General features: G+C 35.9%; 5 non-coding genes across 5 annotated transcripts; 2 read left to right on the forward strand and 3 right to left on the reverse strand.

The window, feature by feature from the left end:
• Positions 1 to 347: 347 nt before the first annotated feature.
• On the reverse strand, positions 348 to 420 carry Trnam-cau (transfer RNA methionine (anticodon CAU)). The gene has a single exon. It is a non-coding gene; the product is annotated as a tRNA-Met (tRNA).
• An 11,100-nt stretch (positions 421 to 11,520) lies between these two features.
• Positions 11,521 to 11,593, reverse strand: Trnak-cuu (transfer RNA lysine (anticodon CUU)). Its single transcript has one exon. It is a non-coding gene; the product is annotated as a tRNA-Lys (tRNA).
• A 218-nt stretch (positions 11,594 to 11,811) lies between these two features.
• Trnak-cuu (transfer RNA lysine (anticodon CUU)) lies at positions 11,812 to 11,884 on the reverse strand. The gene has a single exon. It is a non-coding gene; the product is annotated as a tRNA-Lys (tRNA).
• A 2,703-nt stretch (positions 11,885 to 14,587) lies between these two features.
• Positions 14,588 to 14,660, forward strand: Trnak-cuu (transfer RNA lysine (anticodon CUU)). The gene has a single exon. It is a non-coding gene; the product is annotated as a tRNA-Lys (tRNA).
• A 187-nt stretch (positions 14,661 to 14,847) lies between these two features.
• On the forward strand, positions 14,848 to 14,920 carry Trnak-cuu (transfer RNA lysine (anticodon CUU)). Its single transcript has one exon. It is a non-coding gene; the product is annotated as a tRNA-Lys (tRNA).
• Positions 14,921 to 21,628: the final 6,708 nt, after the last annotated feature.

The raw sequence follows: 21,628 nt of genomic DNA on the forward strand, positions 1-21,628 counted from the left end.
GTGGGTTAAGAGCTCGTGAAAGATCTTTTTGCGTATTAAAGGCCTCAGATTAAGAAGTAGGATTTATTTTAATATTGACGGTTGTGGTGTGAGATAAAGGGTTTATAGGGGGACGTGGTAGAATTGGGTTGGTTTTATATTGGTCCTGAGTTGTAAGGAATTTGGTCCTTAGGTGAGAATGTCTTCATTTGCATAATATATAAAATGATTATAAACATTATTCGGCAAAAATATTCCAGGATATATACAATTAACTACAATATCTACAGCACTGGTATTTATTTATCGGTACACATTCCCGGTATTGACTCATACCTACGTGCAGTAGCCTTCATTACAAAAAGATATGCCCCGGGTGAGGATCGAACTCACGACCTTAAGATTATGAGACTTACGCGCTGCCTACTGCGCCACCGAGGCGGATGACAGCTTCATGAAATAGCTGATTAATAAAAGAAACAGTATCATTATATCCTCACTTTTCTGTCTAAAATAGAAACAAAGACTACAGTACAATATCATTGGTTACAATAGGATAATTATACCAATTGGTATAATTCTCTCCTCATGATTTTTTTATTTAGATTTAATTTAAAATTTAAGACCATTTCCCCACAACACCAGCATTTCAGAAGTTTTGGTAAGAGTCTGACACTAACTGCCGTTCTATCTACCACATGCGCAGTCATTTGTTTTACGATCCTCCAAAAATGCTCCATTCGTTGCTCACCCACACATACGCACAAATCTTCTTTGTCATTAAACGAAGTATAGTTGCACTATCTCAGTCTCACTACTATGAATTACAGTCGAGACGTGAATGCATTAGGTTTGAAGCTGCACCTGTCATCTGGCCACGTAAATCACGGAGATACTGCCCGAAATTATGGTGGAACACATTATATTCAATGGTCTGTGTATGTGTTTGTGGGGTTCATGCATGGGTGGTCATTCTTGCCTTAGAAACGGCCGATGATAGACCATCTTATCTTACTTTGGTGGATACCTGTGTCTTTCGACTAACTAGGGATATCGTGATATATCTCAATTTCTATGTATCTAGAAAAATAGAAAGTTCAACATTTTAACATTTTCTACTTGGTTAAAATATCTACAGCAATTGCCCAATCGATCAGAGCATTCTATTTTTTTCGCTATATTTTTCTTTCGCTACGAATCAAAACTCTCGGTCGATGACATAATAGATTCACTTATTGCTTTTTTCCTTGAAAATGTGACGTTTGTAAGACATTCGTTTCATTTAAAATGATCGTTTATTACGCAAGAATAACATTTGGGTATTTTGATAATGTAGAAAGAATAACACTCGAAAAGAAATGAAAACTAAAAAAAAATATTGAAAACTAAAAATACAGTTATTTTTTCAAAGGTTCATATAACAACATTTACATTATATACATACTACACCAGTGACTTTAGTACAAACATGTTTAAACCTTCATTCGTTATCCCGAAAAAGCATAAATTCTTAGACGGTACACAGCAAGATAAGCGCTCGCATGCACTAACGACCCTTAAAGTTTGCCCGTAATTTGGCGCAAAAGGAACGGTCCCTTTATGCACGAATATTAGGACCAAAAGCTAAGGATAATAAAGGTCTCTGCACACAGAGGGCGCGGCGCGGCGGGACGGGACGACGCCACACAGAGCCGTCCCGCTCGACGCGACGCGACGCGACGATCTTGTACATTGTGTCGCGTCGCCGTCCCGTCCCGCCGCGCCGCGCCCGCTGTGTGCAGAGACCTTAACAGGACTGACGGATGCCAGCTATTCCAAGCGAGGTATTAAAATAACAAGTACTAAACTCTGTAGCCTTTATAAAGGAACTCCATTATGACTTTATGAATTTTATGAAAATACTAGCTGTTGCCCGCGACTTCGTACGCGGATCCTGTCCCTTATGCCAGCGACTACGGGGTCAGCAAAATCAAAGATCTAAATAGTCTGATATTGAATTTTAAGGGACCGAAGAGAAACGTTCTATATACTTAATTTTTGTACTTTAACAGCAAAAGCACAGCAGACTAAACAAAACGCTGAGAACTGAACCGCAATAGACGTGACCATAGGGATAAAAGTAGTGATTCTAATTAGTCCGCATTTGTGTGTGGCAAAAATATTACACAAGTATTATTACCTAAAAAAACAATAAATAGATGACAAAGTCGTGGTGACTAAGTGGAAGTCGTGGTGGTTTAGTGGGTAGAGAACCAATCTCTCAAGTATGAGCGTGCGTCTTTGATTCCAGGTCTGGCAAGTGCCTGCCAATGCAACTTTTCTAAGTTCATATGTACTTTTTACGTATATTTTGGATGCCAATGACCGTCATTTGGAGGCACGAGGACATTCTTGGCATTCTATAGTCCCGAGGTCTGGAAGAGACATACAATATAATAATGAGATATAACGCAACAAAGTCGGAGAGTGGGGGCTTGTGACGCCACGTCTAGGTATGTAAAATTTGTACTAAGCAGTGAATTCAAGCGTTGTTGTATCTTCTTTATTATTTGTTTGTGAGAGAGAGAAAAGAAAAATACGTGTCTAAAAGACGGACTAATTACTTTTTTGATTCACCATACCTATTTCATAACATTCATTTCTATACATTTCAAGTGTAGTATTGCTCCTGAAGTTCCACATCAGGTGTTCCAGATTTTCGATGTTTATACGTCAATAGAGAGTGCATCAGATTGAACCACTTTTGCTAAAACGTCATATCTTCATATGCTATAGTCTAGCTGGGCTCCTGGAGTTCCACATCAGGTGTAGGTGTGGTTCAATTTTTATAAGTCAAAAGAGAGTGCTTACCAGATTGAACAACTTTTGCTAAAACGTCATACCTCTATATGCTTATAGTCTAGCTGGGCCCCTGGAGTTCCACATCAGGTGTTTTAGATCTTCAATTTGTGTAAGTCAATAGAAAGTGCTTATCAAATTGAACAACTTTTGCTAAAACGTCATACCTGTATATGGTATAGAGAAGCTGGGCTCTTGGGGTTCCACATCAGGTGTTCCAGATCTTAAAATTTATTATCTCAGCTGAAAATGCTCATCACATGAAACAATTTTTGCCATGGCACCATTTTTGTATCTCTAATAGTTTTGTTGGTCTGTAGGAGTTCTGCATCAGGTCTTCAAGTTTCGAAGATAAATTATAGCCTATATGTTGACCAGGCTTAATACTGATACAACAAAGAAAAAATCATTGAAATCCGTTCAGTAGTTCGGAAGATTAGCTTGTACAAATCTAAGAAGATGTATACAAACTTTCATTTCCTATTTTATCCCCTTAGGGATGGAATTTATCAAAATCCTTTCTTAAAGGTTGCCTACGCCATAGTAGCTTTATGCATGCAAAGTCTCAGTCCGATCGGTTTAAAATTGACAAAGTTTCATACAAACTTTCATTCCCTATTTTATCCCCTTGGGGGTAGAATTGATCAAAATCCTTTCTTAGCGGATGCCTACGTCATAACATCTACCTGCATGCCAAATTTCAGCCCGATCCGTCCAGTGGTTTCAGCTGTGCGTTGATAGATCACTATGTCAGTCAGTCAGTCAGTCACCTTTGAGTTTTATATATTTAGATAAAGTCTTTAGAAGATGAGACTGGTATTTTTTACTGTGTTTTTATAGTTGACTTAATTCACAAAATACCTTTCATGAATGATACTGTCTGCAGTGCCAAATTGTTTGTAATTATTTTTCTGACATAACAACACAGGTATTTTTAAATTAAGAATTTTTAAGTGTGTCATAATTTTTTGTAGGTTTTACAGCCAGTTTCTTCATCAAAAGTTAAAGCCAAAGTAAAAGTCAAAGTAATGTCTAAAGTGAAAGTAACGGTCAAATTCAATTTTTCTATTAGTTTTGCTGTCACTTTAGCCTTGAAAAAACGAATTTGACCGTTACTTTTACTTTAGACATTACTTTAACTTTAACTTTTGATGAAGAAACTGGCCGTAAGTCTGTTTTTTGAAAAAATATAAGTATGTGTAAACGCTGGATCAGGCAGTGTTCAGACTTCATGGTCATATCCTCTTTTCTATTTTTATTTTTCTTCCTGCCATGACGGGTTTCGTTTTTGTTTGACACTTCTCTTTGGGAAAGTCAAAAAATTGGTATCGCCCGCGGTTCGTCGCGCGATAAAAATAAGAAAAACTCATAAAAGCCTCGCTAGAAGTGCTGTTCGTTAGTGCCTCGACAACCCGGACTCGTGAAAAGGACAATACAAAGCAAGTGCAGAGAAAGTGTCCCGCTGGCCGGCCGGCATTCGAGCGCCCCGTCGTCGGCAGACGCCTTCCTGTCCACTTCCCTGTTTCCCGGGTAAGTTTGCCTTTTTCACCTACATTGAGGGTCACGGGGTTTCAACGGGGACTTCAACGGAGTTTGCAGTAAAGCCAGCAATTTCCCCAGCGAGGCCCATCCATTCTTCTTTTGGTGCCTCCTGTGAGGAACGAATTTCCTCACAAAATCTCGTAAATACTAATATTTTTTAGTAATATTTTCTCAAAATAATATTTCCTATCGAGTTTTCGATCTGTTCCACTCGCAAAACTTCTTATACCTAAGAGTATTGTTGCTGCATTCGCCGTTGATCTCTTATAAGTAGTTCGTAGTGACAGTTGTGCTCGAAGGATTTTATTTTAACTATAAACCAATCAGTTAACTTTTTCTTTCTTCATTCAGTAGTCTCTGAGCAAGATGGAAGTAGAATTGAAATCGTTGATTAAAGAACGCGAGTATGCGTTCAAAAACATGCAAATTATTTACGACTTAGTTAAAAGTTGCCAAGAAAGTAAAGCAAGAATATCTACTTTCAATGCCAGATATAAGTCAATAGAAAAAATTCGCGATACTTATGTTGAAGTCTGTAAACAAATTAATAAAATACAATTAAAAATTAATCCGCAGTTCGTAATTGATGATCACGTTTTGTTGTCGTTTGACGAGTTATATTACGCGGCCGTTGAGTTTGCCGATTCGCTTGACTCTAGTACGTGTGCGCCATTGGCAGTAGCATCTTGTACACAATCATCGGTTGCTGCTGTAAAGCTACCTAAGTTGCAAATTCCAAAATTTGATGGCCAGATTGAAAACTGGCAGACGTTCAAAGATAGCTACGAGCCATTAGTGCATAATAACGCCTCGTTATCCGATATAGAAAAATTTCATTATCTAATTCCATGCTTGTCCGGCAGTGCGTTGTCGCTCACGAAAGGCGTTCCTATTACATCAGCGAATTACGCTGTCGTATATAACGCGCTCATCGATAGGTTCGACAGCAAGCGCATTCTCGCGACAACTTATTTAGAGAAATTATTTAAATTATCCTCAATCCAAAAACCATCTTTATCGAATCTATCCGAGTTAACCAATACACTGTATGAAAGTGTCAATGCACTTCGTGCTCTAAATATTAATGATTTAAGTGAATTTATTCTATTTTACATTGCGTCTCGACCTCTTGACTTTGACACTAGGCGAAGGTTCGAGTTAGAGAATAAGGACGAACTTCCCACGTTCAATAACTTTCTGGCTTATTTACAAAATTATATAAAAGTTCTGGAAGTAAGTCAGCCACCCGCGTTAGCTTGCTCTTCCAATTTTAATAAATCTAACGTTCGGATTAACAAGGTCGAAAATCATGATCGTCCGCGAACGTCACTAATTTCCTTAAATATTAAGCAACCTACCTCAAATAATACCAAGTCAGACCAGATAATATGCGTTTGTTGCAATGAAAGTCATTCTGTGTACCGTTGCGGAAAGATGCATTCAATGTCGGTTGATCAACGCAGAACATTAGTTAAAGATTTGCGTCTGTGTACTAACTGTTTGCGTCCTGGTCACGATTATGTTAACTGCAAATCAAAGTCGTCTTGCTACATTTGTAACGAGAGACATAATACACTGCTGCATATCGAACGTCAAAGTAAAGAAACACAGGCGGGTGATTCAAAGGTGACTGTGAGAGCGGGTTCAAGCACCACGCTTACCTGCTCATCTACGACAGCTGAACCGTTCAAGAGTACAAAGATCTTAGGTACTGCTGTAGTGCGCTTGCGTCACTCAGATGGTTCTATGCAGTATGCTCGTGCGCTCATCGACAGCGGGTCGATGGATTCGTTGATCACAAATGAGTGCGCACGCAGATTAGGTTTGCGGATTAGAAAATGCAACTTAACCGTGTCTGGGCTTGGTCAAAATTTCGTTAATATCAAGGGTCACACTGTTGGTTCGATAATACCTCGGTTGAGTGAGTCACCACAGTTTGACATCTCTTTGGTAGTTTTACCAAAGATTGCGGGAATGATGCCTTCGTCATCGCTGCCGATGTGCGTCAAGGATCATTTCGCACACTTAGATCTCGCCGACTGCGATTTCTATAAATCGGGTCCGATCGATCTTTTATTAGGAGTTGAGTGTTTTGACCAGATATATACTGGCTCTCGTTACACTCCCGGTCCCGGGTTACCTTGCGCGTTATCGAGTGTATTCGGCTGGGTGATAACAGGTCAGTTTCTTCATGACACGTTAACTCGTACACCAGATCAATCCGTTACGTCACTCGTCGCGTCATCCAGTGCGTTCGACGATACCGTTCAACGGTTCTGGGAGTCTGAGGAGCCGCCGAAATGTAGAATTTCCGGCCCTGAAGATGAAGTTCACGAAGCTTGTGAACAAATATACAAATCCGGTACATATCATACTCCGGAGGATAGGTATTTAGTTCCTTTGATGTTAAAGGATGATGCCCCTTCCCATGGTGATTCTTATCGCCACGCTTTAAGCCGATTTCTCAACCTAGAGAAACGTTTATCTACTCAACCTGAGTTCAAAACGGAATATCAGGATTCCATAGAGCAGTACAAAGACTTGGGACATATGCAGCCTATTGATACTTTGTCTGCTGGTCGGTACCATATTCCGTATCACTGCGTCGTGCGTCCAGAAAGTACTACGACACGACTGCGGGTAGTCTTCGACGCCGGTAGTCGGACTACGAATAATTACACGTTGAACAATATTGTTCATACAGGACCTAAACTTCAAATCGATATCGTCGATTTAGTTACAAAGTTTCGCCTTTATAAAATTGTTTTTACTGCTGAGTTTTCTCCTGTTTGTAAAATGCACAGACAGATTCTGATCAGGCCTCAAGAAAGGTGCTATCAGCATACTTTATGGCGAGACAGTCTTACCGAAGCTTTTGTAGAATATGAGCTCAACATAGTTGCTTATGAAGTAACTAGTTCGCCTTATTTATCTTGGGATGATGCTATTCCTCAACATTTAGCCAAACAATGGCATTCGCCTGCCGCGAATTTATTCAGTTTGAAAAGTATAATCTTACCGCGGCTAGTCATACCTCCTGATCTTATTGATATCTACTTAGTAGGATTTTGCGACGCTTCGATAAAAGAATATGAATGCTACGTGTATTTATGCGCTGTTACATGTACGAATTCTACTGTAACGCATCTATTGATAGGAAAGTCTAGAGTGGCTCCTTTAAAGCCGTCTACAGTGAATAGGCTCGAGCTAAGCGCTGTTTTGCTTCTAGCGCGTGTGCTATCTCACATGTATAATCTGTTAAAGGATAAAACTCCTATCCAAACTAATCGTGCTCATTCTTATAGCAGTAGTACGCTCTCTTGGATTAATACTGATCCTCATTTACTAAAAATGCATGTAGCTAATCGTGAAATCGTTATCACGGAAAATTTACATTCTCGTCAAGTTCGAGATGTAATTTCAACTTTAATTTCTAGACATTCCAATTTTATAAAACTTCAAGGAACCTTAGCATGGTTTCGCATTATTTCGAATTTTAAACGTCCCAAACAAAATTGGGACACTTCTCCTCGTTCTAGCGCTGAACTTAATAAGTTATTGAGAACTCTGGTTCAGTATACTCAAAGTCAATATATGACAACGGAATTTAATCCAGTGCTTGATAAGCAACAAGGTTACAAATCTATTCAAAACCTTTCACCGTTTATAAATGAGGACGGTTTGTTGCGAGTGGGGGGACGCATTGGTGAGGTTTACTTACCCACATTTACGTTACACCCTCTGCTTTTACTTAAACTAAGTCCACTGTCTCCAATGATAGTTAAACATTTTCATTTAAAGGATCTTCACTGCGGTCCTAGAACATCGCGATCGTTGATTCAACATAATTTCTGGATAATCGGATTTGCTTCTCGTCGCGATATGTGTTATTATGTTCTAACCGCTTGTCGTAAAAATTTCTTAGGCGCGAATAAATGTCTCAAAGAGTTCGTTAATGAACTTTATAAAAATAAATCTGCTATATACGATGGCTTAGCTTGTCATCAAATCGTCTTTTGGCGAGCTTGGCAACGTGATTATCTTCACACACTTCAACAAAAGAACGAATTGTTTCAAACCGCGCCTAATTTAAAAGTTCACGATTTAGTCATCGTCAACGAACCGAATCTTCCACCTTTGCTCTGGAGATTGGCTCATATAGAACAAGTGCACCCAGGTGCCGATAATATTGTTAGAGTTGTTACTCTCCGAGCTGCTAATGGCAAGACGCTTCGACAACCTGTCGTCAAGCTCTGCTCTTTGCCAATTAATTAAATATTCTACTAGATATAACTCGAGCAATATCGATCTCAGTAATTTATATCGTATTGCTCATTCTTAGAAGTTAAGTTTTAGTTTAACATATATATTTTTCGAGCATAGCTTTCGTTGCGTTCGACTTATCCGTGAAACCCATGTGGCTTTCAAGTGGGGGGAAATGTTCAGACTTCATGGTCATATCCTCTTTTCTATTTTTATTTTTCTTCCTGCCATGACGGGTTTCGTTTTTGTTTGACACTTCTCTTTGGGAAAGTCAAAAAATTGGTATCGCCCGCGGTTCGTCGCGCGATAAAAATAAGAAAAACTCATAAAAGCCTCGCTAGAAGTGCTGTTCGTTAGTGCCTCGACAACCCGGACTCGTGAAAAGGACAATACAAAGCAAGTGCAGAGAAAGTGTCCCGCTGGCCGGCCGGCATTCGAGCGCCCCGTCGTCGGCAGACGCCTTCCTGTCCACTTCCCTGTTTCCCGGGTAAGTTTGCCTTTTTCACCTACATTGAGGGTCACGGGGTTTCAACGGGGACTTCAACGGAGTTTGCAGTAAAGCCAGCAATTTCCCCAGCGAGGCCCATCCAGGCAGTATTTAATGTAGGTATATTGGATTTCAGCCTTTATTCAACGTTGAATATTTCTCACGATGATTACAGTATTTCGTTACAATATCGAAATAACCTCGACCTAGTTATTAAAATATCAACGTACATGATATTAATTTTATTTCATGAAGGAGTTTCCCTTATTTGCAGGGAAGTTATTACAGTAAAACATAATAAGCAGCTGAAAAACAAACTCATAATATTCTAGCGTACCTTAGTAATGGTATTATAAGGAATAACCGTACCTAAATTAAAGACCCACCAAAAACATTAAATGTAAAAAAATGCCAAGTCTCTCGATGCAGTCTTTCCATCGTAAAAAGTTTTAAGATCTCATAGAAGCCAAGTCCTATTCAAAATATTTTGTAGTTATAAATCAACATTTAGTAATTGTATCAATAGTTTTCTTTCTATTATGATTATAGTGACTTGGCAATGAGCACAAGAAGAAACAAATAAAACGGCATATTTGGAGGAGTTGAAAGTTACACACACCGCATGCGTAAACATTAATATCACAAAATTAATGTTCTTTTGGTTTATCCGTGTCGTCCCAACCGAATTTCGGCAACGGCAGTCAGTCTTAGTGTACTCTCGATTCATTTACTTTCATAAAGCGATGGCCCGTAAGGTATTCTTAATTATTGTATTGGAGCATGTAGTCGGTAGTGACCATCATGATTCACACATAACAAATAATCTGATCACTGGTCTCGTCAGTAACATTTGCACATAATTCCAGGCAGCAAGCAGCTTTTAATTTGTGCTCATTGCCAAGTCACTATAATTATAATATAAAGAAAACTATTGATACAATTACTAAATGTTGATTTATAACTACAAAATATTTTGAATAGGACTTGGCTTCTATGAGATCTTAAAACTTTTTACGATGGAAAGACTGCATCGAGAGACTTGGCATTTTTTTACATTTAATGTTTTTGGTGGGATCTCATTTTTTTTTTGTAAGTGTATTTCTTTCTTGTTTTTTAGGTGACTTGCTTAGAACCCATTCTCTATCTCTATCTCTTTTGTTTCTTCTCTGAGTATGTACAATATTTCACGTTCCATTACATTCTATTTACAATTACTACTATAACAATATATTAATAGGGCTTAAACTTATATATATGCATATATATATATATATATATATATATATATATATATTTATATTAAATAACTAACGAACTAAATAGAACTAAACTAACTAACTAAATAAATATAAATCTACTAACTTACAAACTATAACTAAACTAAACTAAATAACACGTAAAGTTCTCCGAATATCAATTATCACTACAATATTTTTTAGTTTCGAAATGGTTTTTCATAGACAGATGGCGCTATCAAATGAAAATTATCGAATTATTTTGAAGTACTACTTAGACTGCGCTTTGTAACGAAACCATAGCGCGATTCAGACAGGTACAACGCCATCTATCGAGCGCGCATACAATATTTATCGCAATACAATGGAGTTTTAGCTTTATTAATTTAATGAATTATGAACTTTATGTATTAATTTGTATTAATGATAGTCTATGTATTACATTTATATTATTCTTTTATATTCTATGTATGTATTCAATTATTCATCCAATTGAATAGGTACTTAAACAACGAACAAAGTTAACAATGCAGTCAAAATCCATACATAATGTTCTTGCCAAACCGCAAATATAAAATTGTTTTCTATGGCATATTATTTTTTAATGTTTTTATAATTTTTCCTTTATATGTGGCTAATGACCTATCTTTGTGCAAAATTTGAAGTTTCTAAGTCTGCTAGAAGTACCTTAGATTTTTGATGATCTGTCAGTGAATCAGTGAGTCAGTGAGTCAGTGAGTGACAAAATGGTGTAACTTTGATCGACCGTAACTCCTAAACTATTAATTCAATTGGCATGTAATTTCGAACTAAGCTTGTTCTAATGCCTACTATTATTCACTGAAAACCTAAACTCCTAGCTTTGTCCACGTCGAAGATATAGGGGGGGGGCGAAACAGCCGCGAATCGCTTCGAGAAAAGATGGTTTGCTCGAGACTTGGCTGGGGCACTGCCGTGCCCCCAGATATCATACTCAAGGTTATGAGAAAATGTTTTCGGCTGTAACAAAGAAAGAAGTTTCTGAAAATACTATTATCATCAGTGGATTTTATTTCTTTTTTATAAATCATAAGAAAATACGAGTAACTCACCCTACATAAATAAATTTTACACAAATGTGTGTAATTGCAGCACAAAGTCATTCAATTATTGTTCTTCTTTATTGTAAAAAGCTATCGCTCAACGTGGGGCTCGAACCCACGACCCTGAGATTAAGAGTCTCATGCTCTACCGACTGAGCTAGCCGGGCATGTTTAACCCATGTCATATTTAGCGATCTCTTAATCGATAGTAAGCGTTTAACTTATCGTTTTATGAAAAGAAAATGGGTATTTTTTGCCATCACATAATTTTATTTTACACTAATTAATAAAAAAATGTCCTGCAATTGTCAGATTTTCATAACTAGAATGGTCTGTGCCAAAGCGTTTTTCAAATGTGCAGCACGGATAAAAGGACCAAAAATATCGCCCAACGTGGGGCTCGAACCCACGACCCTGAGATTAAGAGTCTCATGCTCTACCGACTGAGCTAGCCGGGCATATCCTCCTCTTGAGATAATAACTATTTGCTATTTGCTCAACTTTCACAAACGAATAAAAACTGAAGCAATTTAGAATGAATTTAAAAATACATCTTTTGTTAACGACTTGGCCTTTGTGAAGAATTTGAATCGCTCACCTAGCAACAATAGTAAAAAAATACGAAATTGCTTTACTGAAAATAAAGTAGACTTTTCATGATATAATGACAATTTAGTTTTGGCTTCAATTTGTTATTAGATAGTGGAGTCACTTTGTAGAAAATTCTATTCCAATTTGTAGATTTGGTACGTTTGAGATATAGGTCAAAGGTAAATTAAAGTAATTAACGACGATAAATAACTGTTAGTTTATTTAACTCAGTTGTCGTAATGAATTGAGATCAGACTGAAATGACCTTTAGAAATAACTTGTTAAATGTAGGATATTACAAATGTTTACTTTTTGTATGATTTACCTACTCTGGGTGTTGAGTTTGCAAATTTTTGCATAAAAAATTATGTACCAAGAATAGTGTTCTAAAATTTTAATAAATTAATGGTTTTGTTTTTATATACTCTCAATGATTTTCAACACCATAAAACTTTTTCAAATAAAAACTGATAGAACGGTAACGATGTGGCGGTTGGTACAACCCTACTATAGAGGTAATATTGATAAAAATAGAATACACACAAAGTCTAAAACACCGAATAATTGGTATCAGAAAAGAATACGGAATTAATAAATCCAATGAATGTCCTTAATGTTACAGCGAGAAATAATAATATAAGCTTTCTATCCAAGCTCTGATAAAGCGAAATATTTAGCTATTAATAAGACATTAAGTAATGTACTCCCATTTATTAGAGTAACATAAAACCCGAGGAAAAAATGCTTAATAGAACTTAAATCATTACGAAAGAACAAAAACCCAAAAACTTTTATGTTACTGAATACATTTTATGGTTTCCTCTTTTCATTAGCGAGGTGCAATAATTTTGCAAAAGTTTATTACCTGAATGTACGAATTGTTTATTCGTAGAAGAGTTATGTGCTTTAAGGTACTTTTTACTACTTAACTAATCCTGCTCCTTTGAGTATAATAGATGATAAAACAATATCGCATCTAGTTGGTCTAATTGACATTCGTAGAGGCAGGCCTTTTAATACACCCATGGTTTTTATTTTTAGTTATCTGGTTTCTTAAGGTTCAAACCAGGGTTGAGAAGTACACCCATGGTTTTTTTTTGAGTTATCTGGTTTCTTAAGGTTCAAACCAGGGTTGAGAAGTACACCCATGGTTTTTTTTTGAGTTATCTGGTTTCTTAAGGTTCAAACCAGGGTTGAGAAGGTCAGATAGTCTCCATATGATACGAAACTGCATTTGGTGAGACTAGAAGCCGACTTAAACAGTCAGAAACAGGGTGATGACGACAATAATAACTTCTTTCACAGCATGTAAGCAAAGTGACGGAAACTTACAAATCAATATTTTAAATGAGTAAAAGTTAGCAAACAGAACAGGTACAATATATCAAAATTTATCAGCAATTTATAATGGGTTTTATTAAAATTCGTGTTTAGACAAATTAGATTAGAATTACAAACTAGGATAATTAATCTAGACCTTTCAAACAAGCCGCTGTTAATTAGTTTGGGTTGTAATACTATTAAAATTATTCCCTAATGGACAATTTAAAGTTTTTACACGTGTTGGTAGGTTAATATTCAACTAGCTTCGGTGTTGTGTGCACATTTTAACTCATTAACTATCTATATAGGATATAGTTTGAGGGATTTTCGGCTTTCTATTGGTGAAATCGTTTTTGGAATTTAGTCGTTCTTGACATTAACCGTATTGGCATGGATAAAAAGTTTTTTTTAAGAATTAATCTCTCAGTTACACTTCACTTTAAAATTTATTTTAATAAGGAAATATTTTTAAACCTAAGATGGACAGGAGCTGGATGCGAGAAGCCGAAAATAGATCTCAGTGGCGTGCACTTGGAGAGGCCTATGTCCAGCAGTGGACTGCGATAGGCTGATGATGATGATGATAAAGATGGACACAGGACTTTGTAGCTAATGCTGTTTTACTAGCGACCTTGTGACATGAAGCCGCGTTATACAACTAGTTAAGTAATACAACATAACATACGCCACAGAAGACACTAAAATATGGCACATACAAAAAGTCACCTGTGCGTTGCGGTAGCCAAATTTACGGCAGCTAAATGTACGCGGTCGAAATGCAAAATGTTGCCCGCTTTAAATTTAATGAGGAAAAATGTACGCGCGGACCGAAAGACCGCGTAAGGAATAAACAGTCCTGTTTGTGTCAAATAGTAAGTAATTAAAGCGACCCAATTGGGTGTTGGACAACGCAGTATGCTCCATGTAAAGTAGCCAGTATTTTTACGGCATTGAAGTAGCTTGCTTAATGAAAGTAGGTTTTATTTGCTTAAATATACTTTACATCCTTTTTTTAACATAATATTGATACGTGTTTCAGATTTCTGGGAGAAATTAATTTGCGTAAATAGTTGCTATCTGCCAACATTTTCCCGTTACTAGGCCAAGGCCTTATCTCGTTACATTCGCATTACTTTGAAATATAAATAACACTATAATAATAGTTTTTGTGTCCCACAAAAATCACAATAGTAAAATCTACCGTATAAAATTAGCATTAGGTATGACAATACAGAACACGTTAGCACGCCCGGCTAGCTCAGTCGGTAGAGCATGAGACTCTTAATCTCAGGGTCGTGGGTTCGAGCCCCACGTTGGGCGATAACTTTTGGTCTTTTTATCCCAAGAAGCAATAAGCATACAAACAAATGGTCATTGTTGATGTTAGAATCCAGTTCAATTTTTCGCTTTCACAAAAGTTAAAATCACTTAACAAGGTAATTTTTTTTCTCGAGAGAGTGTTGTCCAGTTCATGACATCTCTGAATATTCTGATAGTGATAAGACATGCCCGGCTAGCTCAGTCGGTAGAGCATGAGACTCTTAATCTCAGGGTCGTGGGTTCGAGCCCCACGTTGGGCGACATATTATTTTTGAATGAAATATTGTATCATTGTATTATATGTAATTTTCAATGAAGGCTTTTTTGGGTGGTTAACCAAGCTGGTCATTTGTAAACGTTGTCTATACCAAACAAAGTTAATGTTTGATTTATTTCAAGAGCAATCACAAAACGATTAATGAACACAAAAATAGAAATCAACACATCAAAGAATTATCCAATTAATTTCAAAACCCAAAAACCCACTTGGCTACACAGATTTTTGATACTTCATTCCTTCTTTGATGTTCACAGGCCCAAAAAGGTATCCGAAATACCTTTTTCACGAAGCTTGCATTGCTCATTTCGCCTGAGCTACGATTATCTTAAAACATAATGTTTAATGTACACTTCGCTTTTAACGTTTGAAATTAAATGGGTTTTATATGAATCGTGTCTATTTTGGGGTTTTGTAACCCTTTGGTGTATTATTTTTAGTTTAAAGCGGTGTTTTATTTTTAAAGAGTAATTCATATGTTTTTTTGCTAAAAATAAGAAAAGGAAAGATATATTTTAGCATGGTTTATTGAACAAATTAAACAAAAGTATAGCCAAGGATTATACCTACACTAACGGATTGTCAATGACTGCGGAGCAGAGCGAGCACGCAATAAGGTCCTAGAAAAGTTACAAGAATTTTAAACCGTTTTTTGCGACATCTTTTAGAACAACGTACCGGTTAAATTTACCAAAATCAAAGGTCCTGGCTGAATGCTGTGTGCCAATACCTGTCACTGGTTATTACAACTATCAGTTTTTACGACTAAATATGAGTAGTCCCTTCGATGTCTTTATAACTGATTTTGACGGTAGTTAAAAAACATAATACCCTACTTAAGTATATACTAACATTAAAGGTTCCATCACATTTATATTATAATTGTCATGGCGGACCGTTCATCCATAATAAACTTTAGTAAACACATACATTCGGACAATCGAAGCTAAAAGAATGATGGTCATTGTCCTAATGAGCCAACGCGGAATACATAAGTAATGTTATCCGAACACAGATATAGGGAGAATGGATGTTCTAATTCTCTTTGGAAATACTGGAGAACGCAAATAATAAGCTCATATGAAATAGATACGAAATTCTTCTAAAATATTCATAAATCAGAAAACAATTCCACTACCTCAGGAATGTATAATAACTGAAAAGAAATCAACTTAATCAGGAATTTACAGTTACTGCATTATCTTTTCTATTCAAGCCTATACGCATATCACCTCTTGTAACTCTTATTTTTTTTTTATTTATTATATTTTTATATTTATTTAGGTACCTTTAGAAACACAACATTACTTTATGGTTAATTCTCTCTTCCTTCTCCTATACATCTTCTTATATATAAAAATTAATTGTTGTTCGTTAGTCTCACTAAAACTCGAAAATGGCTGAACCGATTTGGCTCATTTTGGTTTTAAAATGTTTGTAGAGGACCAGGGAAGGTTTAAACGATAACGAAGTTCGCGGGATCAGCTAGTATATATATATATACTTAATAACACATCCACGCAAAGAGTATCATAGTAGTATAGTCTATTCTCATATACCTAAATATAGTACCTACAAAAATAATCACTAGCAAATTGCCCATTCCATTGTCTCAACATTCCGTGTATCGAACATATAGATTACAGCCAGTCGTTCTGGGAGATCGTGAACGAACAGAAATTAAACTTTTTGGCCGCGTCAGAGGGTTGAGCCACAATGAGTATGGTATTTATAAGAATTAGACAGGGCTGCCTGGTTAATCTAATGGTCATCAGTGAATAGAACTGTCTTTATTGCATATTAAAGTGAGGACATAAACAAGTACAAATTGAAATATATAAAACCGCTTTCATGTTTTATCTTCGATTCCTAGATTAAAACTAAAGTGTCGAATTAAATTTTTAGCACTGATCTCATTTAGTCACCCTGGCTTGAAAACCTCCTGAGCCACGAGCACTGATGTACCTTGCTTGGACCTATGGACCTTATTGATAATAATAATAAAATACGTATTAAACAGCAATGTACGCCAGGATAAGCAAAAGAATAATCGTACATTTTCATAAGTTCAAACTTGGAATAACTATACTCCATGTTTATCAATAGGGGGGTAGGTATATGAATACTTCTTCCCGTGGATTTAATCCTATCCCATTGATATAAACCCAAAGCTACATCCTCAACAGTGAACTACGATTGTTCGATTAACGACCGACAGTTAAACCTACAGATTATCACGTACTTTAAACTTAGCCTCATAACCGTACTACCAAGATTATTACGCACACATAGAAAGCAACTTAATTAAGTTCACATAAATTCAACAAGTGAGTAAGTTTAACTTTCAGTACCAAGACCAAAGTTAATATGTGAAGTTATAACTTTACACATTTTCAAATTTAACTTAGAACGAGTAATGCTAATATTTGTGTTTAAAACAGGCTAAAATTATATTTTCTTTGCTTTGAACAGGTTTTAGTGTAAATAATGAGAGATTTCTTAAGTTCAATCAAAATTACCTCCCACATAATTTAATCGTATAAAATCATTATTATGATTCAAAATAAACTAACAAAATATCGATATCCTATAACAATGCAAAGTCAACTGCCAATTTTCGATAACATTAAATCTTAACTCATTACTATAAAGAAGATTGAAAATTTCTCATAGTAAAGAAAACTCAATAAATCAGTTCACTGGCCACCTGTCGTTTGGATTTTATTAAAAAAGTTCCCAATGTTCGTGGCAATTTAATTCAAAAAATTTTGACCCAAAGGAAAACTCCATTGGAAAATTAATTCGTAAGTTGCCTGCATAATTCCAATGAAGTTCTTTGCGAAACTTAATAATATTTTCTTTTGATAGTTTTTCATTCAATCTGAGATTTTCTAATAAGTTAAAATCTATGTTTATTGGGGTAGCAAATTGTAATAGCAAAGAATGTTGATTGAATTTTCTGAGTAGATCTTTTCCTTTTAGCGTTATCTGCAATGATACCTACAATTAGATTATTTTCTTTCTATAAAAAGTATAGTATCCACATATTTTTATATCCAAGCCGAAGTTTCGTCAATCAGATTACTGAAAGATATCGTACCTACAAGTTTTATTGCCAACTTTCTTTAACTAAGCAAATCAAGGGCCAAATATTATTCTGTGTTATAGTAAGATTATTTTCATCAGCTGGTTTATTCTCACGGGGAATATGTAGGCGTTATTGTATTACCTAGTTAGTAAAATGTTTTGTGAGTACTTAATAATTGCCTGAAATAGATTGTGACGATAACCTTACCCCGAAGACTACGGTACTGTCTAAATTAGTATTTTTAGTCTGAATATTAAACATACCACTATTTTTCGGATGAAAGGGCCAATACTTTACTACATTATCGAGACCCTGGTTCCTCCACCTCTTCCAAGCCTTCGAAACTAGTTCAGCATTCACACGTAACAAATAGAAAGCTATATTTAAAGAAATTACTTTTCTTAAATAAAAATAGTCATTGAGCCAATCATTATTTAAAACCTAATTCCATTTGTCCTTCAGTCCTTGAAAGTCAGAGGACCCTTTGTGCTCGTAACTCATAATTTCCGTGCATAGGTTATTAGTATGGAACTTGGCAGACGACCCTCGAACGTAGGTATGTGTACATAAGCTAATTTGGTCGCCTAAACGACACCCAAAGGAGTCGGAACTCATCGATACGAGTATCCATTCGATAGGGTTGTGAAAACATTTTAGGATGCCTAACTACATAGTATTATGAATGAGAAACACCATGCAGGGCTATCCTGCATGTGTTAAGCAATCACGCTAAAACAGATACACCGATGGAGATGTAATTCGGCATGGAAATGGATAGTTACTTGGAGAGTTGGAAGAAATCACAATGAACAAAGTGACAATGAACTTGAGACTTCAGAAAGAAGAATTGAAATTGATTGAGTAACTAATATGTCCTTTTCATTAATTCATCTTTTTATCAGCCATCACAATAGATTTTTCCTGCTTCCATGCGCCATAGTTGAAACAAATTATGTTATACTTAATGCTTTTAATCTTCAAGAAAATACCTCGTCTGTTTTTAAAACACCTGTTTAGCTATTCAACCGTAAAACTTTACAGGATTTACACAAAAACTGGCAACCCTATTTACCCTGTTGGGAACAACGCTAATCCCAGAACTATCAACTGATATTCTGTGCGACTAGACCAAATACGCATTGATAGCTCCAACTAGGTCTCAGCCGAGCCAAGACCAGCATTACACAGAATTATTAACACGGCCGAGAGCAGTTTGTTAGGAAATTAGTTGTTTAATGAACTTGAGACTTAGGCCTTGAAGTTTGAATGGCTAATTACTTAGAATTCTCGGGGGCGTTTTTGTTTTGCACGGTGTTTAAGTATGAAGTTGAAATGTCAGTTTTAGGTTTATTTTTTTGGATTGTTTTGGAGTGTTTAATAAATTGTCGCAGATTTGTAAGTAATTTGCAAGACAAGTTAATTTAAATACAGTTTTTTTCAAATATAAGTATTTCGTGTTTGACGGTGAGTTGCCCCATTGAACGATAGTTGAACCATTTTCAGTTGTCAAATCACCGTTAGATCAATGTTTGACAAACACACGGCTGCTTATAGTTTAGTCATCGCTGTAGTTAAATAGTTCAACTGGGTCTTATTACTTAGATATTATAGATAGATTTACGTCTTTAAAATCTTCTTGATCAAATCCAAACCAAGACATTTCCAATTTTTTACCGCTAAAGACAAGCAGAGTACATTATTTTCGCTGACTTCACTGTGTTAGACAAATCTCCCTTGAGATCTTACAAACGGTTTCCTTTAAAAACTCTTTTAGAATTTAAAATCGTTTGAAGTTCGTCGCTTGCTTTGATAAAATGATTTAACTTGAGTACGTGCTGAGCGTAGTAAGTTCAAGACTGAAGAAAGTGTGTATACTGCTATTAAAAGTATTAAATACTGAAAAACGTGGAGATTAAATTGTGTTTTTATATAAACATGAGCAGAACTAAACATTTGTTGTTCTACAAAAAATCACAACCCACACCGCCGTCGGAGAGTCATCAGATGAATTCCCTCATTAAAAAGTTTCCTCAGCAATGTTTTGTTTTACTTAACCTGCTAATTCTCCTTCAATATTTAATGGGAAATCAAAAGATCTTCTATACGTTATCGTATCAGAAATCTGTAGTAGGTACATTATATGGCTTTCCTGAAGTCCGCTAAGTCCTAGAATAAGTTAAAGCTGGATTCCATCGATCCTTACGTAATAACCTTCTTCGAGGCAAGGTTGGAACCGGTACATACTTTTTATTTAAGATTAAGATTATTACGTGCAATTTGATATGGTATTTCTAGTACTAAAATTTATTTTATTATATTATATCTAGCCTGTAGTGTCCCACTGCTGGGCAAAGGCCTCCCCATCTCTCTTCCACCCTTCCCGATCTTTCGACCGTGTCCACCAATCCGGACGATAGGCGTCTGTACGACAGTACCTACTCAAATATTTTTGTTTATTTACTGCAACTGATACATTGAGAAAAGTGAAATTCGAATTCATGAGCATTCTTTTATGATTCTTTATTTCTAACCAAGCAGGAGATATATAACATTTATAGTATACAATTTCGTGGTAAGTATGTATGTATAGACTATCACTCCTTTTTCCGAATACTTTATCGTCTTTAATATTTTCATACACTTATTACTTTAACCTCAGAACGCTCCTAAAAATAACAGCCATCATAAAAAGCGAGAAGATTTCTGAAATAACATTACATACATGATTACTTGCGTACTTATTTTTTACGGCTCCCAAAAACGACTTTAATTTTAGCCAAGATTATAAGCATATTTTGTTTTTACACCTTAATGGGCAAAGAAAATATTTGAACATCTAACTGATATTTGTGAATGAGAAAGTATGCCAAGAACTTAACTTTTTTGTGAAATAATGATAAACTTTAGTCCAAAAAATCTGAACTTAGAAAAAGTTTTTAGACGAAAGAACTAACAAGTCTGAAAGCACTATAGGAAGGATAACTTTTTGATGGAAGATAATTTGACCCAGATTTGGAACAAGATAAAATGATATATGATACAAATCCTTTAGAAATATATTTCGCTCCAAAATACTAGTATTCAGGCTTTGAAAGCAGTACAAATGTGCATATTCACGCCATATTAAGTCCAAACAATCGCTTCTGGGCCGTCAAATATCATGTAGACATGTTGTTTTATTCACACTATTGAATGAATTTTGGGGAAAATTAATTTCAAATGGCCAAGCAATATTACTTACAATAGACATGGCTACTTAGGTATATTAAAAAATGACTCTGTATCTCCGTCTGTCCGGTTTTCACGAATCCGTTTCAAGAAAATTTGCAATATTGATACATAAATAACACTTTGTTCTGTAAAATTTTTGTGTTTAATTTCTTCTACTACCTCATAAAATATAATAAAGCCTTTTGCCTGACATCATTTTTTTTTGCTCAACTTAACTTCACGAACGATTTTAAATCGTTTTTATTCAAGTTCACCATTCAGGCAACAAAAGCTTATCAAGCAGTCTGATTGGGTCAAGCTTGAACTGTCCTCGCTTTTCAATTTCCGTTTCCATCCGATCCGAGTTTATGTGGCGTTTATACATATGTACCT

This window comes from Helicoverpa armigera, chromosome 24 (genome assembly GCF_030705265.1).
Source record: "Helicoverpa armigera isolate CAAS_96S chromosome 24, ASM3070526v1, whole genome shotgun sequence".
Classification (NCBI taxonomy): Eukaryota; Metazoa; Arthropoda; class Insecta; order Lepidoptera; family Noctuidae; genus Helicoverpa; species Helicoverpa armigera.